Source organism: Tachyglossus aculeatus, chromosome 7 (assembly GCF_015852505.1).
Source record: "Tachyglossus aculeatus isolate mTacAcu1 chromosome 7, mTacAcu1.pri, whole genome shotgun sequence".
Classification (NCBI taxonomy): domain Eukaryota; kingdom Metazoa; phylum Chordata; class Mammalia; order Monotremata; family Tachyglossidae; genus Tachyglossus; species Tachyglossus aculeatus.
This window is the reverse complement of record NC_052072.1, coordinates 41,535,216-41,543,324: the sequence shown is the minus strand read 5'-3', so window position 1 is coordinate 41,543,324 and position 8,109 is coordinate 41,535,216.

Genomic DNA, 8,109 nt, shown 5'->3' with positions numbered 1-8,109 from the left:
TTGAAAACATTAAAGTACCAAACTAGTGATCTATCAGATTGCACTGTGTGAATAGGACCTCTGTTTTTAAAGCCCAAACAATCAGGCCTACTTTGGAGGGTCCACAGGAACTTTGACATCAGCATATTCATCTAATTTAGATTGTTTAGCTCAGTCTTTTATTTCTACATCCCTCTGGGCTGAATAATCAATCAATCAATCAATCAATCATATTTATTGAGTGCTTACTGTGTGCACAGCACTGTACTAAGTGCTTGGGAAGTACAAGTTGGCAACATATAGAGACAGTCCCTACCCAACAGTGGGCTCACAGTCTAGAAGGGGGAGACAGAGAACAAAACCAAACATATTAACAAAATAAAATAAATAGAATAGATATGTACAAGTAAAATAAATAGAGTAGTAAATATGTACAAACATATATACAAGTGCTGTGGGGAAGGGAAGGAGGTAAGACGGGGGGATGGAGAGGGGGACGAGGGGGAGAGGAAGGAAGGGACTCAGTCTGGGAAGGCCTCCTGGAGGAGGTGAGCTCTCAGTAGGGCCTTGAAGGGAGAAAGAGAGCTAGCTTGGCGGATGGGCAGAGGGAGGGCATTTCAGGCCAGGGGGATAACGTGGGCCGGGGGTCGACGGTGGGACAGGTGAGAACGAGGCACGGTGAGGAGATTAGTGGCAGAGGAGCGGAGGGTGTGGGCTGGGCTGTAGAAGGAGAGAAGGGAGGTGAGGTAGGAGGGGGCGAGGTGATGGAGTGCCTTGAAGCCGAGGGTGAGGAGTTCCTGCCTGTTGTGTAGGTTGATTGATAGACACTGGAGATTTTTGAGGAGGGGCGTAACATGCCCAGAGCGTTTCTGGTCAAAGACAATCCAGGCAGCAGCATGAAGTATGGATTGAAGGGGAGAGACACGAGGATGGGAGATCAGAGAGAAGGCTGATGCAGTAGTCCAGACGGGATAGGATGAGAGCTTGAATGAGCAGGGTAGCGGTTTGGATGGAGAGGAAAGGGCAGATCTTGGCAATGTTGCGGAGCTGAGACCGGCAGGTTTTGGTGACGGTTTGGATGTGAGGGGTGAATGAGAGAGCGGAGTCGAGGATGACACCAAGGTTGCGGGCTTGTGAGACGGGAAGGATGGTAGTGCCGTCGACTGTGATGGGAAAGTCAGGGAGAGGGCAGGGTTTGGGAGGGAAGACAAGGAGTTCAGTCTTGGACATGTTGAGTTTTAGGTGGCAGGCAGACATCCAGATGGAGATGTCCTGAAGGCAGGAGGAGATGTGAGCCTGGAGGGAGGGGGAGAGAGCAGGGGCAGAGATGTAGATCTGGGTGTCATCAGTGTAGAGATGATAATTGAAGCCGATGGGAGAGTAGCAGAGAGTCTTGAGAGCCGGGTGGTTGGAGAAGTGGGGGGAGTGACTTTGGGGAGGTCGGACCTGATGGATTTTTAAAAAGTAAATAAAAATAAATAAGTATTAGTATTTAATAAGTATTTAATGAGTATTAAATAAGAAAAAAAAAGTATTAGTAGCAAATTCTCCTAATGTTAGCTGCTGACAAGTAGGTAATGCTATGATTATGAGACAGGTAATGCATATTAATCAGTGAATCATATTTATTGAGTACATACTGTGTGCAGAGCACTGTGCTTAGCACTTAGGGGAGTGCAATATAACAGAGCTGGTAGTTACTTCCCATGCCCACACCAAGCTCAAAATCGTATGTCATGTGTATTAACAAGTCTACCAATTCCATCACACTCTCCGAAGTGCTTAACACAGTACTGTGCACACAGTAAGTGCTTAATAAATACTGTTAATTGGTTGTCTTTTCTTTTCCAGGAGCTCATAAATTATTTGAGGGCAGGGACTATATTGGGTTGTGTACTACCATCATTCTCCCTCATAACACCTTTCACAGCTCCACCCACAGTAGATGTTCAATAAATGATGTTAAGTGACTGGCTGATAATAGGAGGCAGAGCACAACAAGCTGTATGGAGAGAAGAATGAAACATGCTTCTTAAGGTTAAAGCAAGAACCTGGGGATTTCAGAGGGCTCTGCCCCTGACTTGAGTAAACAATACCATGCCTTGATTTCCTTGCTGGTAAAATGGGCTCAGACATACCAAATACTTTATCCTCATCCAAATATGCATGTTATAGCTGCTTATCACTTTTGGAGGGATTGCTATTAATTGTGAAGTCCTACGTGTGGCCAGAGCTGAAAAGGTTTATGCATAGACAGCACTCCACTAAGCTTTATTTAAAATTTTTAGGGCATTCAAGATATTACTATATGTAAGGTAGTGTACTATGTGCTGGGGTAAATACAAGATAATCAAGTAGACACAGTCCATGTCCCATATGGGGCTCACCGTTTTAATCCTCATTTAGCAGATGAGGGAGCTGAGGCAAAGAGAAGTTAACTGACTTTCCCAAGGTCACACAGAAGACAAGTGGCAGAGCCAGGATTAGAACCTAGGCCATCTGACTCCGAGGCCCACGATCCATCCACTAGGCCAAGCTGCTTCTCAACCTTTGGCAAGAACTTTTAGTTCTTGAAATACCTGTTTTTGTTTTGAATTCTCCGTATTAAATGACCTAAAGCCAATGCATGCCAGTCTTCTGGTCCCTGCCCCCTAGAGCTAACAGATACCTGAGAATCCCAGGTGATGGTGCTATGCCAGAGGCAGGAGGTGGATTAGAATAACAGGATGTTATAAAACTAAAAATCATCATAATAGCCTCATATAAGAATAAAGGAAATATTTAACCTGAGCCGAATTGTCCCAGAAACTAAGCTAAAATTTCCTGTTAAGTAACTCTGGATATTACAGACATAAATTGAATACATGCATTGGGACCAAGAGGGATTAATGCATATATAATTGGCAGTAGCAAAGTATAGAAAAATGGTATAAAAGGAATATGTAAAGGAAGGACATCAATTGATATATACAGATGAGATCTGGGTGATCATTGTAATGAAATGGTCAGGACTGGTGGAAACTAGAAGGGGAGTCTCTCTTTAGGAAAAACAAGTTATGATCAAATAAGATTCCTCTTCCCATGTTCTGCCTTTCATTTTGCCTAAATTTTGAAAACTGAGCTAGAATTGAGTAGTGTTATGGGCCTGAGCTGTTCAGAATCCTGTTTGTTCACTTCCAGCTTCCATCTGTGACTTGAAACTAAATTTGCCAAAATAGGAATAGCGAGGCATTTTGCAAGGTTTTCCCATCTGGGATCTGAAATAAGGGCCAGAAATCTCCTGGGAAACCTTACTCTTGGATCAACTCCAGCCTCATTATTGATATTATTATTTAATATTAGTAGAGAACTAACTGTAGCCTCCCAGTGAGTCACTACTGAAACAAGTCAAGCAATACAACACCTAGAAAAGGGAAAGCATGGAATGCAGTGCTCCTCTAGACTGTAAGCTCTTTGTAGGCAAGGAATGTATCAACAACTCCATTATATTGTACTCCTCCCAAGTGCTTAGTACAGTGCTCTGCATAAAGTAGGCATTCAATAAATATGATTGATAGATGAACAACTCAGTTTGGTGGAACACAGTGAGTATTACTTTGAAAAAATTAGAGTGGTTCAACTGAGTGTCAACTTTTCTACTCTCATTTGATTGAGCGCAAATGAAATTATTTAACCATTCTCTTCCATCTTCATATTTTTTATTCTATAATTTTACTTCTTTGTAATTATGAGTACTGTGAGCCCTGTCTTTCTATCTCTGGGAATTGCTTCTAAAATGTTAGCAACATAATTGCTGTCCTTCTGCTCTGTATCTGCAAACCTGGCACCTCCCTCTAGGCTGGGAATTCCACCCTCTAGACTGTAAACTCATTATGGGCAGGGAACACGTCTACAAAGTCTGCTGTATGATACTGTCCCAAGTACTTAGTGCAGTGCTCTGCACACAGAATCAATAAATGCCATCGATTTATAGATTAAGTTGGTTCAGTTTTGCTATTTTGATTTAAATCCGTATTTGAACTAGGATTAACAGTGTGATACTAATTGGATTTTATCAGTAGAGAATATGTGACCTTTAGAGCTGTCAACCCATCTTTGCCCAATTCTAAATTCAGAATGCAGATGGTTCTATTCTTATTACTGTTATTTAACTTTTAGTGCATGTCGACAGGGTACTGAGCACTGTACCCTGGGCATGGCTACACATTTCCACTCCTACTTCCTTCTGTTCAGTCTGTTATTGTCACAATTCTTTGGCACCTAAGAGTTGGTCATTGGTTTACTTTCCTTTTATGGATTTTATGATACAAACAGAACAGGAAATAATGTGGAACAAATTCGAAGGACTTCGAATGGGCTTTCATTTGTTCAATAAAAAAGTGGAAAACAAGAAAACATGTAGCCTGACCTTTTTACCAAGCTAGGTTCAAAAGCTCATCTTCCCTCTTTGGGCTTTAAATAATAGTCAGTGCATTAAAGGAAACTGACTAAATATGAAATCTTTCATCACTCTTAGTAACAGTAATAATCATTTTTAATCTTTCTAATAAGACAAAGTACTCACAAAGACATGAGGATGAGAAGCTCAAATGGAGTGCAAATCTTTTTTTAAAAAAATTTTGTGACTTTTTATTATATACACCCATATTCCCATACCCACACATACAACCCATATGCACACATGTGTGCATGCATGCACACACACACACACACACACACACACACACATGCAAATACATCATTAGATTACACAGGAGGACTTTAAATCTAATTTCTTGTAGATCTGTGGAAACAGATTACACCTGTTTTGCCTAGATTAAGTGCAATCCTGCCAGAAGCAAGGGTATAGAGTGGATCTGAGTTGGGTGAGAATACTGATATCATGTGAGTGGCAAAAGAGAATGATGGAATTTGTGATAATGCAGTGCATTGAACCCAGTGGGGGACGAATGAACTCATTACACTCTTCTCATCACTTCTTCCCCTCTGACTTGCTGAGTAATTTTAAGTTATTTTCCTAACCTTTTCCCCATATGTAAAGGAGACCGGGTCATGTTTACACCTCCTGCCCTTGGACCAAGAGATAATGGATTTTTTGGGCCCCCACATAAATGTAATTACATAACATCAGTTTGACGATATTGGAGCCTTTTCCCCAGTCTCACAGATTAGTGCCTGGCACCTCCTCCATCTCCATGATGGCTCCATCATCATCAATCGTATTTATTGAGCGCTTACTATGTGCGGAGCACTGTACTAAGCGCTTAGGAAGTACAAATTGGCAACATGTAGAGACAGTCCCTACCCAACAGTGGGCTCACAGTCTAAAAGGGGGAGACAGAGAACAAAACCAACCATACTAACAAAATAAAATAAATAGAATAGATATGTACAAATAAATTAAATAAATAAATAGAGTAAAAAAAAAAAAATGGCTCCATGTGCCATTCTTCCAGCCCAACTTCAGTGTTTGCCCAGAGGTTGTGCTCATTAACAATTGCTAATCCCTGTCAATTAGCACTTCTTAACTGCTGTGGTTTTAGAATCTCCCCCTACTCCAGTCCATACTTCATGCTGCTGCCTGGATCATCTTTCTACAAAAACGTTAATGTCATGTCACCCCTCTCCTCAAAAATCTCCAGTGGTTGCCTATCCGCCGCGTGGCTCAGTGGAAAGAGCACGGGCTTTGGAGTCAGAGGTCATGGGTTCAAATACCGGCTCCGCCAATTCTCAGCTGTGTGACTTTGGGCAAGTCACTCACTCCTCTGGGCCTCAGTTACCTCATCTGTAAAATGGAGATTAAGACTGTGAGCCCACCATGGGACAACCTTATCACCTTGTAACCTCCCCAGTGCTTAGAACAATGCTTTGCACATAGTAAGCACTTAATAAATGCTATTATTATTATTATTATTATATCAAACAAAAACTTCAGACCATTGGCTTTAAAGCTCTCCATCACCTTGCTCCCCACCTACCTCAACTCTCCTTCTCTCCCTCTACAACCCAGTCCACATACTTCGCTTCTCTGGTGCTAACCTTCTCACTGTGCCTCACTCTCGCCACCGACCCCTGGCCCAGGTCCTGTCTCTGGCCTGGAATGCCCTCCCACCTCGAATCCGACAGGCAATTACTCCCCCCACCCTTCAAAGCTTTATTGAAGCCACATCTTCTCCAAGAGGTCTTCCCAGACTAAACCCCACTTTTCCTCTTCTCTCACTCCCTTCTGCGTCTCCCTGAATTCCTCCCTTTCCCCTTCCCCACAACCCCTACAGCCCCATAGAATTTATGTATATATCTGTAATTCTTTTAATTTGTATTGGTGTCTGTCTCCCCACCTCTAGACTGTGAGCTCTTTGTGAGCAGGGATTGTCACTGTTTATTGTTGCATTGTTCTTTCCCAAGCACTTGGTACAGTGCTCTGTACACAGTGAACACTTAATAAATATGATTGAATGAATGAATGAGGCCTTTCTCAATCAGTCAGTCATATTTATTGAATGCTTACTGTGCGCTGGGCACTGTACTAAGCACTTGAGAGAGAACAATATAATACTGTAACAGGGTTGGCAGACACATTCTCTGCCCACAAGGAACTTAGTCTAGAGAGGGAGACAGACATCAATATAAATGAATGAGTTACAGCTATGTACATAAGTGCTGTGGGGCTGAGGGAGGGGTGACTAAAGGGAGTCAATCAGGTTGACTCAGAAGGGCCTATTGGTGATCATTGGTGACCTTCGAGAGGGTGGGTAGGTTTCCTAGCAGTCAAAGATTGTTGGAGCAGGGGAGCAGAAGGAGAGGGACAGTGAGGGGCTAGTCATTTTCCTTGTAGGTCTGGGGGCTGTGTCCCCATCCTGACTTACTGAAGCTGAGCCGAGCTTAACTCGTGCTTGTTGTCCTTGGGATCAGGCCTGAGCCCTGAGTTTAGGGGAGGGAGTTACACTACAGGAGGGGGAGTAGTTGGGGGCAAAGTATGCACAATCTGGCAACGGTTGAGGGCCTTTTTTTCAGTGAGGGTAGAGATTGGAGGGTCATCTTGTGCAGCTGGGGACCACATTGTGAAGTGTTCTGGGGGCCCCTAAGCCCAGGGATTTAGCCCCATGAGCGCTTGCCTTGATCCAGCCCTGACCAGAGTCACCAGGCAATCCTCCTGAATTACTGGTCAGGGTTATTATGGAGGTTAATGAAGTCATCTTTGCGAACCACCTTGACTATTTAGAGAAAAAAGCTTATCAGAAGATGGTAGATATCCATTTGTGACTCCCGTTTGTTGATTTCCCTACTGGGTAGAGTTTCTAGAGTATGAGAAAGATGCACAAAGACAAAATATGCATTGAGACTCACTCCCTTGACCACAAGATAGAGGAAAACCAGGTGGCTCTATCTCTAAAGTGTACCACAGCACCATTCTTAAGTCACTCATATTGGCAAAATTTTGGGCAAAGTCTGTGTGTGAATAAAGTAAAAATGCAAGAAATAAAGGAAATGAATTCTCCAAATAGCTCCTCTTTCACTTTATTTGTGTGGAAAACTGACCTGTGTTCGTATGTATTACTCAATACTATCACTAAGCAGGAAATGTAGTGAGGTTAATTGTGAAGTGTGTCCCAAGTATTTCTATTTTAACAAATGTAATCCTTTTTCATCACCCTTGGGTAAACTGGTTTAGGCTAAAGGGAGGAAAAAAAACCTATTTACTCAGCTAACTGTGATTCAGCAAATAAAACAAGCTACTATAAGGGAGCAGCAAAATACAGCTATAATTTTTGTTTTATGTAGAGTGGGTTCAGTGAGTTTAGTTTGACAGGAAAAGGGTTAAAGGAATAAATTATTCTCTGTTATAAAATAAGTGGTGTTATCTCATGATTCCAAAGCCCCACAGCACTATGTATATATCCTTATACTTCACTATTTTCCCTATCTGTATATTTTTTTAATGTCTCAAACCCACTGTAGGCTGTAAAGTCCATGTGGGCAAGGAATGTGTCTACCAGTTCTTCTATTGTATTGTATTTTCCCAAGCACTTAGTACAGTGTTCTGCACACTGTAAGCATTCAATAAATACCATAAATTGATTGATTGATTGATCCTCTAAATGGCACTGCATTTGCAAGGTCAGTTACCAA